Source organism: Lacerta agilis, chromosome 8 (genome assembly GCF_009819535.1).
Source record: "Lacerta agilis isolate rLacAgi1 chromosome 8, rLacAgi1.pri, whole genome shotgun sequence".
Taxonomy (NCBI): Eukaryota; Metazoa; Chordata; class Lepidosauria; order Squamata; family Lacertidae; genus Lacerta; species Lacerta agilis.
This window is the reverse complement of record NC_046319.1, coordinates 15889313-15905914: the sequence shown is the minus strand read 5'-3', so window position 1 is coordinate 15905914 and position 16602 is coordinate 15889313. Positions and strand designations below refer to the sequence as shown.

Below are 16602 nucleotides of genomic sequence, written 5' to 3'. Positions count from 1 at the left end.
ATATATGGATTTGTTAAGTGTCTTGCTTTCGCTCTTGATTAAATTAAATACTGTATATCTCTGCATTCATTAGATTTTTTCTGCAGGGTCTGCACACAGAAGCCTGTCGGTATTTTTGTTGTTGTTGTTGTTTGTTTGTTTCTGATTTCATTCAGTTGGTTAACCTCTAGATTTTGTACTGTTCTTTCCTCCTCTGTTTCTCCTTGATGAGAAAGAAAAAAAGGAAGGTTCCTTTTCAGATTAGAGGTTCTGCCTGGTCAACAGCAGCACCCTCTATTGCCAGGATCACGACCACAGCTTGTGATTTCCAAGCTGGAGCAGTGCAATGGGGGAGAGAAAGAGACATTGCCGCCAGGGTGTTGCCAAATGAATTTAGTAACCAGTCTCCAAGCAATGATGCATTTCTCAAGTGTTGTTTCATTCTTCTGGGTGAAATGGCTGGGGTGGGAGATTTAGTCAGCGGCTTCGCCAGGAGCAAAGCCAGGGCTTTGCAACAGGGCGAAAAAGATTGCATCATTTAGTCTGACTTCACACACCTGTGGGGTGGAGAGACAGGGGAAAACAGACAAAGATCAGGGGCAGGGATGGGGCAGGGGCAGCACTGGAACATAGGAAGCTACCTTAGACCAAGTAAGTGCTTGGCAGCTGCTTGGCAGCCCAGGAAGGAATCTATTCCCCAGCCCTACCTCCAACTGCCTGGGACTGAACCCAGGACCTTCTGTATGCAAACCACTGACCTACACCTCTTCCCTTAAGGAAGCTGCCCTATACTGTCAAGCCATTAGTCTATCTAGCTCAACTGCAGTTCTGCAGTTAAGGCAGGAATCCTTTCCCCAATCGCAACTCGAGAGGCCAGGGATTGAACCTGGGAGCTTTCGCAAGCAAAGCAGCTGCTCAAACCTATGAGCTATGGCCCTTCCCTGAAGATACATGGGAAGCTGCCTTCTACCGAGCCAGGCCACTGGTATATCTAGCTTAATATTGTCTACACTGACTGGCAGCAGCACTTCAGAGTTTCAGGCAGGGGAGTTTCCCAGCCCTACCTGGAGATGCCATTGGGGATTGACCCTGGGACTTTCTTCATGCAAAGTAGATGCCCTACCAATGAGCTACAGACCCCCCCCCCCAAGCTGGTTTTGTTTTTGTTTTGCTGTCCTGACAACTGGCATCTTTCATTTTTCACCTCCAAGGAGCTTGCATTAGGAGTCACAACGCTACACCAGCAAGGACATTTATTCCAGGAGGCCCTCACAAAAAAAGAGAAATCAAAAGCAACTCCCAAATGAGGAAACATCGGGGCTTTTAAATTTATAAATATATGACAGCAGTGCATAAAATTATTCAGGGTATAGAGGAAGTTGAAAAGGAGAAGCTTTCCACCCTCTCTAATAATCCTAATACCCAGGATAACAAAATAAACCCTAGCATATCTGAACACACATAGCACAGAGAGACAAACAGAACTTTGCCGAACCTTTCGAAAAATTGCTTTTCTTGATTTGTCCATGACCCAGACGTATTTTATTTGTTTTATATGAGATGCGTTCTTAAACTGTGATCATGCCTTTTGCTTAGATGGATGGATGGATGGATGGGATGTGTGGGCAGAATTCACCAACTTTTGCATGTACTGCCTGCTATACAGAGATAGTCAGATCTGTTGCTCCACCCACCTCTACCTCTGGCCCCGCCCACCACTGGCAGGCAGGCCCCAGAAGGCCGTCCACAAAAGCAGAAGTCACCCTTGAGCCTGGAAAGGTTCCCCTTCCGTGACTTAGATGGACCTTGAGTTTGATCAAGTCTTCTTAACATAAGGTCCTTTAATATGAACTCTTGAAAAGGGAATGCCATCCAAATGGGCTCATGCTGAGTGTCATGTTGTTTGTTGTCCAGGGAAAAAATGGCTGCCACCTGCATTTTTACTCTTCTCCTTTGCATATTGGCCTCGTTCTGCATTTTCCTTTATGAAGCAAACCGGCTCAGATAAAGGATATCGTACCTCCCCACTCCTGCAAAAAAAATAAAATAGCCCTTGGTGCATGATCAGATGGTGGGAGAATCGAGCCTGAGATGCAAAATATGTTTACACCCAACTTGATATGCAGGGAAGGCATGATTTGATCTTCGCCCAGAGGTTACAAAATGTAAACATGATAATTAAGGTGCTCGTTCTTAATTGCAGGCAGCTAATTGCGCCGGATGATGCCTGGTTTCGCTGCCTCTGCCCCTCCCCTGAGCCAGAAATCTGAAGCCCCAAAGTCATCACAAGAGCTTATTTGAGAAGTGCTCAGGTATCCCCTCACCTGTTCATTAACTGGTCTTCCAGGAGCTTCCAGCACAACGGATTTGTTTTCCATAACCCCTTTTGAGAGCTGTGGACATTTGCTGGGTCTCTGATTTCATAAGTTTCCAGTCCTCAGCGTCCGCTGCAGCTGCGGCTCAGGAGAGCTCGCTGTTGCTTGGTGACAAGGGGAAAGGCTTTTCCCCATGGGTGCAGCCATGACATCTGTCTTCCAGGCCTTCAGAACATCAAGGCTAGACAACTGCAGAGTCCTTTCACGTAGGGCTGCCCTCGAACTGGAGTTTTCCCTATGCGCTGCGTTACTTTGTGAAAACCCTGACACAGCTGCGGCAGCTGGAGGGGGAACTGTTTTGTGCTAGAGACTGTTAGAAAATAAAGCTGCTAATATCCTAATGCCTTTTATGCATATCTGGTGAGATCACACTCGGAACACCATGTTCAGATGCTGCATCTCGAAAAAGGTCTTGTAGCGCTGGGAGGGGGGCAGAAAAGGGCAGTCAAAAGAATGAGGGGGCTGGAGCAAATCCATAATGAGGAAACATTTGGGGCTTTTTAATTTAGGGCAGGCATGGCCAACCTTGGCCCTCCAGCTGTTTTGGGACTACAATTCCCATCATCCCTAGCTAACAGGACCAGTGGTCAGGGATGATGGGAATTGTAGTCCCAAAACAGCTAGAGGGCCAAGTTTGGCCATCCCTGATTTAGGGGAAAGGGGAAGTAAGGATGATGGAGGTATATGAAGTTACGAGAGCAGCACCCACCTAGCATTAGGTAGGATATGGAGGAAGTGGCTGGGGAGAAGCTTTTCCCCCTCTCCAATGATCCTAGAACCCAGGGGGGTCACACGCTGAACCTGGATGGTTGAAGATTCCAGGCAGAACAAGGAAAAAACTTCATACTGAGCTAGGGGTAGTAAGAGAGAAATTGGGCCCTGTCTGAACAGAAAGGCAAACCTTCCTCCATTTGCAATTCCTGGGGGGGGGGGGACAAGAGCCAAAACACAGCCATCCTTCAAAATTCATGGTTCTCCAACTAAAGAAAGTGTACAAAAAGAATGCATGCACTGAAGAGAAACACATACATTTGTGAAAATAATGTGCAAAGGGGGGGAAAAGGCACATGGTTAAAATTATGGGATTTGCTTCCTTGCAATATGGTGATGGCCAACCTGAATGGCTTTAAAAGGGCATCAGACAGGTTCATGGAGGAAACGGCAAGGAGGAAATATGGATGCTCCCGTTCCATAAGTGCCTTTCCTTAACAATATTATATGCTATCAAGATCTTAAAGGATGTAGAAGTGAAGCACCGTAGCCTGCATTTCAACATGCTCACATTTTAAAGCTTTCATTGATCACAGCCTATGAAGTTCCGTCTCTCTAGAGAGCTCCATGAACAAGACAAGCTGAATGCTAATTTTGAAATAAAGATCTCTTCCCCCCACCACCACCACAAAAAATCTATGATATATTATTGAATATAGAAAATATAGAAAGTTCCCCTCTACTGGGTCAATAAATTTGTCTAGAAGTGGCTCTCCAGGATCTAAGGTAAGGATGAAGGAGAAATTCATTCAGTGGTCATCTTAATGCAAATCTATCTCATTCACCCTGCCCTGAAAAATATACAAGCTGTTAACAAGTCATCATAATTTTTATACACGCATTCCCAAAATCGTTATATTTAGTCCTACGCAGCCTGTGCATAAAAGCAACCCGTTCCTATGTTGCAAAAGTTATATCTTCTATCCATTGATCAAAGGGAGCCATAATATTATCTTTCCAATGAATCAATATCAATCTTTTGGCCAAAGTAAGAGTGCAAAGAGTTCATCTATGTCAGTGTTTTCCAAACTTTGGTCTCTAGCTGTTTTTGGAATACAATTCCCATCATCCCTGACCCCTGGTCCTGCTAGCTAAGGATGATGGGAGTTGTAGTGCAAAAACAGCTGGAGACCCAAGTTTAGGAAACACTGATCTACATAGACGAGCTGTCAGCCCCATATAATTGGTATGTGGTTTTGGATAACTGTGTACTCATTGGAATAATAGCATTATTTGCACATCTATATATTGCCAACAAAGGTCCGTATAGTTAAAGCTATGGTTTTCCCAGTAGTAATGTACGGAAGTGAGAGCTGGACCATAAAAAAGGCTGATCGCCAAAGAATTGATGCTTTTGAATGATGGTGCTGGAGGAGACTCTTGAGAGTCCCATGGACTGCAAGAAGATCAAGCCTATCCATTCTTAAGGAAATCAGGCCTGAGTGCTCACTGGAAGGACAGATCCTGAAGCTGAGGCTCCAATACTTTGGCCACCTCATGAGAAGAGAAGACTCCCTGGAAAAGACCCTGATGTTGGGAAAGATGGAGGGCACAAGAAGAAGGGGACGATAGAGGACGAGATGGTTGGACAGTGTTCTCAAAGCTACCAACATGAGTTTGACCAAACTGCAGGAGGCAGTGGAAGACAGGAGTGCCTGGTGTCCATGGGGTCACAAAGAGTCGGACACAACTGAACAACAGCAATATTGTATTGTACAGTTCCAAGCACTTCTTTTTCTTTTTCTTTCTTTCTTTCTTTTGTTTCATTTCCTTCGCTTTATTTGTACACTGTACATCTACAATGATATATATATATATGAATATGCAAGCTGGAACAAGGTTAGTCTTCAGAATTTGCACTTCTCCGAATTTTGTGGTGCAGTTCTCTAACCGTAAAACTTAAGGAGGGTTCTGCTGGATCAGGCCGATGGCCCATCTAGTCTAGCATCCTTTCCCAACCAGATGCCCTGATGCAAAGTCTTTAAGCAGGACTTGAGCGTAACATCAACTCTCCCCACTTCCAATTCACAGCAACTGGTGTTCAGAACCATACTGCCTCCAACTGTAGAAGGAGAAATTAGCCATTGTGGTGATTAGCCGTTTATAGCCTTATCCTCCATTAATTAGTCTAATTCTCTTTTAAAGCCATCCAGCTTGCTGCCAACAAAAAAAGGCATACAAAAGGGTGTCTATTAGGAGGAAATGCATGCAAAAAAATGCTTCTTTTTTGAGAAAGTAATGTACAAAAATGCATTATATTAGGGGAAACGGCTTTAGAAAAACATATATATTAGGCTAAATTGTGTGCAAATTGTGTACATTAATTGCAATGCACACAAAATGTGTGTGGATATTTATTGAGGGATGTTAAAAAGAAAGCTTATACAGTGATATAGAAACTGGGAGATCTAAACGGAAAGTTGGAAGAAACAAGAATCTGAGAGGAACTGAAATTTGCCCATCTCTAGTTCCAGGAAGTCTAAATTCATTACTGAAATGATTTTAAATCACTATTGAAAGTTTAGCCCAGACTTAAGAGGAGCAGGGGCAAAAACGGGGAGAAACCACTTCTCCTCTTTCACATTTTTATGAGGGGTGAATTGGCAGCTGCCCTATGGAATACCTTTTGGACCAGGGCATTTTGGGTTGCGGAATATATGGCAGCTGACCAAAGCTGCAAGGCAGTGCTGGCAACTCCCCTGCCTTGGAATCGCAAACTGCTGCCCCCCAAAACTGCCGCATTCCTCCCAATTTCATAGCCTGAAAATGGGGCCATGAAATGAAAGGTTTCGTGAGGAATTTAAATTGTTCTAAGCTGCTCTGGGAGCAAATCCTGGGCCGATAAAGCACACTATAAATAGAAGAAGATAACAAACTACTCATCCTGGCCTTAGGTGCATCCTAATAATAATAATAATAATAATAATAATAATAATAATAATTCCAATGTGATCAACCCTCAGGCTAAAAGCCTGATGTAGCTGTTCACCACCAAGAGAAATGTCTGCATCTGACAGGGACGCACGTGCTTTGAAAACTGCATTTTGCAGGCTGAGAGACACCATTAAAGAATGACATTAAACATTCACTCTCTCATAAAAATGTAATTACTTCAGGCCCTGCATACGGAGAGCTAATTTCAAGTCTATCTGTGTTTTGTACAGCTTCGGCGGCGACATTGTCAGTTTTATGTTTTCCTCAGCCCGGCGGTCGGCGTTTGAAGAGCAGGAAACTTTACTAGCCATTAACCAAATGGTTCTCTAATCTCAATTTAGCCCGCTCAATAACTCTGCGCCCTGTTTCTCGATTCGGAGCGGAAGACGCCGTCATGCGGAGGAAGGTCACAGCGTGGCGAAGGTTCTGGCGCTGTGGAGAAGGGCAATCCATCAGAACAGCGTGGATCCCACAATGCTGCTCTTGCCATTCCGCACAAATATATCAGTCCTCATCACGTGTTAGCCAAGGGAAGGGACAAACATGTAGGGATGTTGGAGAATTCGAACCCAAAACGGAAACCAGACCATAAATTGCTGGTGTTCGCTTATTCGTCTTGTGTCCCAAATGGAAATCAATCCAGGAAACACAATAATCATTCACTATTGTTTTCATTTTGAAAATGATAGGTAACGATATAAAATGGATTGCTTTCCTTCCGGTTTCTGTTTTCTTTACATTGGACGGTGTGGGATAACATAATGATAACAAAGTGAATCATGTAAAATTTCACCACAGCAGGCAGTAGAATGGAAAACGTCATTTTTGTCGGAAGCCGAACTGCAGCAGAACAGAAACAGTGCTACATACGATGAACACACATTTGTTACATCTCTACTAGCATGTGGATATCGAGGAGTAGAGCTGAGCTTCTAGGCCATGGGTAGGAAAACTAAGGCCCGGGGGCCGGATCCGGCCTAAATGCCTTCTCAATCCGGCCTGCGGATGGTCCAGGAGTCAGAGTGTTTTTACATGAGTAGAACATGCCCTTTTATTTAAAATACATCTCTGGTTTTTTGTGGGGCATAGGAATTCATTCATCCCCCCCCAAAAAAAAATATAGTCCGGCCCCCCACAAGGTCTGAGGGACAGTGGACCGGCCCCCTGCTGAAAAAGTTTGCTGACCCCTGTTCCAGCCCAACTCCTGAAATTATGTCCACCTGCCTGACTCCACCCCAGGAGCTATATGTGTTGGTTGAAGGTCTGGAAGTGAAGCTAGCTCCTTTCATGTTTGTTCTTCCACATGATCAGGCCTCGCCACCACATGGAATACAGCTGGTACCTTCTCTTAAAGCACAGGTGGTGTTGCTGTTGTTTGTTTGTTTGTTTATACCCCACCTTTTTCCCTGATGGAACTCAAGGCACCTTACAGATAAAAATAAGAACAGGTAAAAAAGAGGTGTTGGGAGTGGAGTCCGGCTGGTGCATGACTCAATCCCTCTATGCATCAACCCCTTTCTTGGAGAGCAAATGGCTGAAAGGAGGCTAAAGAATACTGAGTACCAGTAAGACAACTGGTGGTGTGCACTGGGGCTCCTTGTGTTCTGTGCCACCACCAGCTTTGCAGACCAAACTACATTCCTCAAGGGTGCAATCTAAGGTCGCACCAATGCCATGCATTCAAAGCATGTGGTTTCCCTCAAAGAATTCTGAGAAATGTAGCTTGTCAAGGGAGCTGGGAATTTTAGATTTGTGACAAGTAAACTACAGTTCCCCTGATCCTTTAGTGATATAAATGTGCTTTAAATGTATGATGTGGATGTGACCCAGGAGGCTGCGGTACCAGTTCAGTAGACTGGAATTTTCATGATTTTGGGTTTTTTTTAAATACAAATTGCTTCAGAAATGTGAAGGTCTGAATTTAAGAATGAAAAACTGAAAGAAGCAAAACTGATAGGTTTCTGTGTCCTTGCACCTAAGTATTCTTATGCCAGAATGCAATGAGAGGAGAATTTAGGGACTTTCTTTCTTTGGAGAGAAGTAGGCATCAGTCAGCAGTTTATGTTCACCCCTGGTGAACTGGTGACTCTGTTTGGGAATCCCTGGTTAGTTGCTTACTTGGAAGTAAGAGGAAGCTGCTATTTTCATTAACTCAACTCTGACATGGAAGGAAAGAACCCCACCTCCTAGTCTCAGCAAGCCATCTTCACAAGAGCTGGTTTGGAGAAACGAGGAGGGAGGGAAGAAAAAAAAATAAGAGAAGCATACACAGTGAAGGATTTCCGCTGGGCCATAGAAGTTCACTGACATTTTCCCTTTCATTGAGGGCGATCAGAAGAATGCAGCTTCTCATACTGGCTCTGGAGCGGAAATATGGATAATGCAGGAAATTACATGCGCCATTCATCTTCATTGCGCCGCACCTATGAAAAGGGTATTTACCTGTAGCACTAGATTATCTCTGACTGCGTTATCGGAGGACAGCAGGTGCATTCAATTAGATTCTCAAATAATATTCCAACCCCCTCCCCTCTGCACACACACACATACCCCTCTTTATCCCTTCCCGAAACAGAATTTAGGAGACTCGTGGAGGACTGAAAGCCGGAGTTAATTGCAACATTAGATCTATTCCTCTTCTGGCTCCCCATTATTCTAATACCAGACCCAGCTCCCATCAATGCTGTGGATAATAGGTTTCTATTTATGACATTTGCGATCACCCGGAAATAAATTCCCTTTGCTAAGATTGCATTGTTGGGGGGGGGGGGCGAAGGAGACCATCTGCAAGGAGTTGCAAGGGGTGTTTGTGCCTGTGTATGAGGGAGGGGGGAGTAGACAGATGATAGCAAAGCTTGCTTATTTGTTACATCTGGGGGCTTGCATATTAGAATTATTCAGAAACCTAGCCAATTAACATTTCAAATGCTTGCTTGTGCCGAATTAATTCTTGATCAGCTAAAAAAAAACAACCCAGCAGTTGCAGGGACCTAATCAAAAGGCTGGGTCCTCCGCCCCCAATACATTTTGATGGCTGATACCTTGCATTTTCATGCTGTCTGTACCGTGGGGTGCAAAGGGACCCTGGTTCAGAAAGGAATATTTATCGGAAGCATCTCATGTATCAAAAGAGCTTGATTTGCGTGCTCGGTGTTTTTTTTAACATATATATGCTTGAAATTCTATGAGCTTCATTCTTTGTGATGCACAGTGGCACAAAAGGAATAGATAGCAACTTCACTGCCTCCCCTCCAACACACACACACACACACACACACACACACTTCCCCCATTCTTCATCACATGCACAAAATCAATTTGAATGGGAGGTATTTATTCCCAAATTCAAATTGTAGGGGGAGGAGAAGGACTCAGTCGTATCAAACATCCGGAAGCTTTAAAGGAATTTCTCAGATGAGAAATCAGGACTTGACTGAGGTTGTCAATCAAAAGCTGGGCCACTAGGTGGCACTCTGTCACTGTCCCCCTGCTCTGGTTTGCCTCTGCAGAATGAATCATTACATACAGTACTGTAGCTATAAGTTATAGGACAAAGTTTTGACTGCCTAACAGAGGTTTTATGCAGATGTACAGGTGAAACTCGAAAAATTAGAATATCGTGGAAAAGTCTATTATGTAAGCAATTGTTTTCATTAGCTACTGGAGTTTAATATATGAGATAGACTCATGACATGCAAAGCGAGATATGCCAAGCCTTTGCTTGTTATAATTGTGATGATTATGGTGAACAGCTGATGAAAACCCCAAAGTTGAAATTGTTAACTTGGGGTTCTCATCAGGTGTACTCCATAATCACCACAATTATAACAAATAAAGGCTTGACATATCTCGCTTTGCATGTCATGAGTCTATCTCATATGTTAGTTTCACCTTTTAAGTTGAATTACTGAAAGAAATGAACCTTTCCACGATATTCTAATTTTTCGAGTTTCACCTGTAAGTCAGAATGAGTTCAGTGGGGCTTATTCCCAAGCAACCATATGCTCGACTACAGCCTAAGAATATGCCGCGTACTGCTATTTTTTTTTTTATTCTGAGCATGCCTGGTGCTGGAACACACACTGTTTGACTGCTATACAGTAAACGCCACATGAATGGCTGTTGGCCTATATCAAGGTTTCCAAAATACTCGTTGACGCCCTTGGCAAGCTCATAAAGCTGTCATCGGCCCCAACCCAAATTCTTAGGAAGGTATTATAGAACCATAGAATTGTTGGAAGGAACCCCAAGGGTCATCTAGTTCAAATGAAATGAAGTCAGGAAATATCTATAGATAACCAACATTCATTAATCACCAGTCACCATTACTAGCAATCTGAAAAGAAGGGCGGATATTGTTGTACAGTGGAATCATCTTATTAAATGCAGAAGTTCCGCATTGACAAGGAAGGTGCACTCTGCAGATGCCCTTTCTTTCAGAGGCTCATAGTTTCCTAATTAATTTTCTCGCACTTTACCGCATAAACCTTTTTCCTGCCCCTTGGCCTTTTTAAACCTCCTTTCAACACCCTAGATCTTCATTTGCCCCCTGTACATTCCTGCCAACCCCAGGGAAGGGGGGTCAGTATCAAGCACTTTGCAAAACTGTAGCCTATCTTATTATGCAGTGGTGCCCATTGGGACTGAGAGTTCGGAGGCAAGGAGCCCAACAGTAGGCGGAGCCACAGCTGGTGATTGGCAGAGCCAGAGTCAATGACAAGCAGCGCCAACCCATTCTGGGTTTGCTTTCCTCCTCCCTGCCAAGTTCTACAAGGGGCAGCACTGAGACGAAGGAGGAGGAAGCTGGAAAGAAGGGCCACTGCCGCCACCTCTTGCATTGGTGGTAAGTAGGGAGGAAGACAAGTGCCGAGTGGGGACAAACTGAGGTTGGTTGGGCAATGACCCATTTGCCCAACCAGGTAGGAACAATGATGAGAATCAGGAGGAGTCTTGATGTCATCTAGCCTAATCCTTCTGGACTTATGTCAGGGGTCACCAGGCAGCCCCAGCATCTCCTTTCCATGTTAGGGAACATGCAGAGTGAGGTTACGTTAGGCTGAGAGTGACTGGTCCAAGGTCACCCAAGTTGTTTCATGGCTGGGTGGGGATTTGAACCCGGGTCTCCCAGGTTCTCGTCTGACACTCTAACCACTACTCCACACTGTCTGTGTTTCCGTACAGATATCGAACTTGTTGCCTCTTCCGCTTGAAAACAAACCACGGAGAAGATTCCAGTGTGTGTCCTGTAGTATACAGTGTTGGACTCTAGCCAAGTCTGGACCATGGGCAGTGTTATGGCTTGGTCTCTCCCACAAATGCGAGACGACTCTGGCTGTTCATTATTTCAGATTTATTGCTAAAACAACAAACTAGGACGAAGCTCCTCTACTCATCGTCCTCCCCAGAAGATGGAGTTGCCTGGACTGAGCTCCTCCCCCTTTCCCAGAACAGAAGCCCCCACCTTCTTTTCCGGTATCTTTCGTGCGTCTCAGCCACTTTTGAGATCCTACGAGATTTGGGGGAGAATGCTTCCTGCATTCCAACATCTGACTCACTGTTGGAGCTCTCATGCCTCCCGCTCTTAACTGTTCTCTCTCTATGCCTGCTTCTTCTTCTCCTGTCAGCATCTGAGCTTCACTGACAGGCAGCAAGGTGAGCCAGGAGGTGAGCCAGTAGTCAGGACCTGAGAGCCAACCAGGTCAAGAAGCAAGCTGTAAGTCGGGACTGGAGCATAAATCAAGGATAAGGACATAAGAAGAGCCCTGCTGGACCATGTCAAAAGGCCAGTCTGACCCATTATTCTGTTTTCGCAGTGACCAGTCAGATCTCTCTTCTGGAAAGGCTACCAGCAGGACCTGAGTGATGCAGCGCTCCCTCCACTTTGGATACTTGGCAACTGGTGCTCAGAGTCATGCTGCCTCTGACAGAGGAGGGAGAGCATGCGGGGACATGCCAGACCTCAGGAAGACATTGTCGGCTGAACAACACTCAACAGGAGCTGCAAGCCCCCTTCTACATCCCGGGGAGTCCAATGGCCAACCCGGGTTGACAGGCCTGAAGGTGCTTCACTGAGAAGGATGCCTCCTGCAGTTCAGAGGTCCACTGCATGGAGCACTGCATGGCAACCCGGCAGCTCCTGATGCTCATTTTGCATGGGCCACCCGACAAAGAGAGAATGTGGGGAGATACTCGAGTTTGCATGCCCTGAATCTTCTAGCTTAACAGGCCCTGCTGAAATTTCCTTGCCTCAAAATCGGGGCACTCAACTGGAGCCTATGGAAAACTTAGCTACAGGTTACAGGTGGGTAGCCTGTGCATGCACACGAAGAAGTGTGCATGCACACGAGAGCTCATACCAAGAACAAACTTAGTTGGTCTCTAAGGTGCTACTGGAAAGAATTTTTTTATTTTGTTTTAGCTACAGGTGTTTTCTTAGAGAGCCAGTTTGGTGTAGTGGTTAAGAGCGGCAGACTCGTAATCTGGGGAACCGGGTTCGTGTCTGCACTCCTCCACATGCAGCTGCTGGGTGACCTTGGGCTAGTCACACTTCTCTCTGAAGTCTCTCAGCCCCACTCACCTCACAGAGTGTTTGTTGTGGGGGAGGAAGGGAAAGGAGAATGTTAGCCGCTTTGAGACTCCTTCGGGTAGTAAAAAAGCAGGATATCAAATCCAAACTCTTCTTCTTCTTCTTCTTCTTCCATTTGCAGCATGTTTCAGAGCTGAAGGCAACCTGGTGCCAAGGATAATCAGACTGTCTTGCCGCGAGAAAGTGGGGCACCAGAACAACTTGGCCTGGCCAGCCATTGTTTTCTAAGAGGCCCATTGTTAGTGGAAAACAGAGCAAGGCGTGAGAAACAATGTGGCGGTGAGTTCGAGATGCGCTCCACCGCGGCTCGTCAGAAGCAACGTATGCAAAGGGTTAAAGCTGGCCAAAAGAAATGACCGTCCTTTCACGGGGAAATGTTCTCCTTTACAATAAACGCTATTCACCCATGAGGATTGTCTTCCCAGAGGAAGCTGGAGAGGCTCGCTCTCTGAATTCCCTGCTATTGTGTGCCATGGGGCAAAGCGTTCCAGGAGCTGCTTAGCTGGAGAGAGTTTTATTTTATTTTCTGGAGCTGAAGGTGTTTTGAAAGAGAACGGACTTGATGCAACTGTGGAACAAGAGCCTGCAATTCAAAGCCGGAAGCCAGTCTGCTGAAGTCGGAAGCTGGTTGCTGCCCAGGAAGCCACACACAGTAGATAATGTTAAAACAATAAAAGGGAGTGTCTAATCTATTGAAGTTCATGGACATTACTAACATGGCCCATTCATTTCAGTGAGTGTAGGACTTGTGTAGTTGAAAATGACCCAGTGAGCTTTGTGCAGCATCCGAAAGACTTGCAGATTTATCAGGGCATCAGCTATCATGAATGTGAGACCACTTCTCTTCCCCACGAAATCATCTCTACCAAGGAAAGACGGTGCTGTTTCCACGACAGTCTTGGGCCAGCACACAGCATCCGTTTTTCAAGCCCCATGACTTTGTCACAATGGGGAACTGGCTGTTTCTCCTCGTTGTTTTGCTCTCAAATCCCCTGGATTACTTTAAACACACGCACATACTCACATTCTTCTTTCTTTCCCTTTTCTTCACATCTTTGCCCTGAGTCCCTGCCTGCAGAGACGCTGGATGGGCCAGAAATCCTGCAAGAATATAGCGGACTCTGGCATTTTTACGGGCTGCGATATACAGTGGGAGTATTTTTGTTTTGTGGCCCTCCCATTTCTTAAATACCACTTGAGCCAGTCTTCAGTTGGCTGGAAGAGGGTGGAAGCTATTTCATGGGTGACGTTTTGGGTTACTGCCGGCACATAACTCAAGCAACTCCACTCCTCTGCCTTCCAGTAATTATGCCTGCACAACCCTGCATTCGGCTTCCTTTATTATCCAGTATTCCGTTTACAGGCAGATAATGCTGCTTATGGCTTGGGCTGGTTCTGCCAGGGGCTTGTTTTATGCCCCTTGCCTTCTGGAGCTGTGCAAAGTTTTGGTAGGAAAGGAAGGGGAAGCCTTCTAAAGATTCTCTTTCCTGAAGCACTGGAGAGTTAAGAAGTCAATATTAATTTGCAGACATATATGTTATGCAAGAGGGTGGCAGACAAGCATACATTCCTGCCCCCTCCAAAAAAATCCACACAATGTCATATTCGGGTTCCTTCTTGCTAGCAAACCTTTCTCTCCTACATCCCAACAGCCTACCCTATTTTTTAGTCTTCAGCTAGGGCCACCATATTTCAAAAAGTGAAAACCTGGACACAAAAGTTGTTGAGCTTCCGATATGGGCTGACATACACCCGGGTTTTCCGGACATTTTAGCCACTGCCTGAAAATTCCACCTGGACGCCTTTTGTGATGGATGAATCCTGGCTATGCCCAGGAAATTCCGGACATATGGCAGCCCTACTTCAGCCCATACTCATGGAAGCAGGGGGTGTCTGCTAGCAAGCAGCCACCAGAGATCAAAAGCCATCAAAGCCTAGAGGTGGTTTATCTCTCTTCACTTACTTATTTGTTCCACATTTATTACATTTATATCCCGCTATTCCTCCCAAATTAGTCCAGGGCGGCAAATGCACAAATGATAAAACATCTAAGCACATATTTCCAATACAGATGAAGATGGGGGAAAGACCTCTGCTGAAAAGATGGGGGAAAGACCTCTGCTGAAAAGGCTTGTTGGAAGTGTCTTCACCAGGTGTTGGAAACCCAACAGAGACGGTGCCTAATATTCAAGGGGAAGGAATTCCAAAGAGTAGGTGCCACAACACTAGGGGTGTGATACCTACATTGTGCAGAACAATGGTGTCTGCAGGAGGCCTTCACCTGCAGAGCAGATTGATTACTTGGGCATATAAGGGGTGAGACAATCTTGCAGGTACCCTGGTCCCAAGTTGTTCAAGGGCTTTATGCACCAAAACCAGCACATTTCACGCAGCCCAACAGTGCTCCCGTTGCAGCGGCGGAGGAAACATTGGAAATATGTATGCGCGTGCGATGGCAAGCTTTGCCTCCATTTCCCAGATTTTTGCCTGAGTGACAGAAAATCACAGCATCCTAATCTAGCCTCATCATAAACATATTAAGGGCCTCGGCACGATAAATTCTGTTCCAACGAGATGCGGGGGGGGGGGGTTTATAGAACCAAGCAATCAATGGTGGCACAAGGGTAAGATGTCCTTGGGTGCATGTCAGCTAATTTACTGCCATTACTCAGATATGTAGCTATAAAAAGGACATCAGGATGCTTTTCTATGCCTTCATAAAAGCTTAATTTATAACTTCATCTCCAGAGTCAGGCTCTGCCCGCAAACGGTTTCTGACACACGGATCTCTTTCGGAAGGAAGGCTCGCCCAGGTGCTGACAATCATCCGTTCAGTTAATGAGACAAAGGGAGAGGAATTGCCTGCAGTGACAGCAGCGTCATCTACTCCCCCACCCCACCCCTTGTTCAAATTTATTAGGCTACTTGGGAAGAGCAGCTTGCAGCCATGTCAGGCATTTTTGTACCTTCCATCTTAAACATGAGTGGAGATTTCCACGGAGGTTGCAGCATGCAGGGAAGGGAACGGTAAACTTTCCCCTGCCTTGATCCTGATGTCACACATAAATAAGCTAAAATTTATGATGGAGGGGAACGCTCCCATTGGTTGATCCCTGCAAGCAATGGCTACTAGCCATGATGGCTATGTTCTCCACTGCCAAAGGCAGTACAGTAATGCTTCTGAATGCCATTTTCTAGGAACTGCAAGTCAGGAGAGGGCTGTTGCACTCAGGTCCTGCTTGTGGGCTTCCCATTGCAGCATCTGGTTGGCCACTGTGAGAACAGGGTGCTGGAGCATATGCTTTTGTTCTTATGTTCTTAGCAGGGATTCTGATGTCAAGGAGCGGATTATAAAAGGATTCCTTCTAACCAGAAAATTTCTCTTTCTTCCTCTGTTTAAAGTATCATCATTGTCAGTTTTCCCCTGTAAGCTCTTGGGAGGCTTGAGTTCCTTAGGTTAACTATGCGCTGCATGAAGAAGTCTTTACTTTTCTCTGTCCTGAATCTTCCAACATTCAGCTTGCTAGGATTTCCAAGAGTTCCACAGGTAGTGTTAAACCACAACGGGGCAGTTTGTCCTCCTAGAGAGTCCTCAGCTCCAAACCTTCTCTGGGAAAAAGAAACAGTAACTGCACGCCAGGCAGGCAAATTGTGTGTGTGTGTTTATGCAAAGGCATTTTCCCACCCCCTGCACACACACACACACACACATTTGATTATTCCATGCAAATTTGCATGCAAAATTCCAAATGCCTTTCTTCCTTCAGAAGCATTATGCACTTCTTAATTGCAAGAGAAATGAAGTCGGCTTCTCCCTTCTGCCTTTGCAAGATGCGGAGCTCGTCGTCGGTATTCAATAAATAATCAAGGTTTGTTTTTTCTTCAAAGCCTTCCTTGCCACTTTTGCTAATGATCCATGATGTTTGTGATAAACAAGCCATTTCCCTCCGAGAAGCT

At 45.4% G+C, this 16602-nt stretch overlaps 1 long non-coding RNA gene across 1 annotated transcript in view; it reads right to left on the bottom strand.

The window, feature by feature from the left end:
- Positions 1–127: 127 nt before the first annotated feature.
- The window catches only part of LOC117050606, a 34212-nt gene continuing 17737 nt past the window's right edge, over positions 128–16602 (bottom strand). Inside the window, exon 3 of the long non-coding RNA XR_004427111.1 lies at positions 128–202. This is a non-coding gene — a long non-coding RNA (uncharacterized LOC117050606). The remainder of the gene's footprint in view (positions 203–16602) is intronic.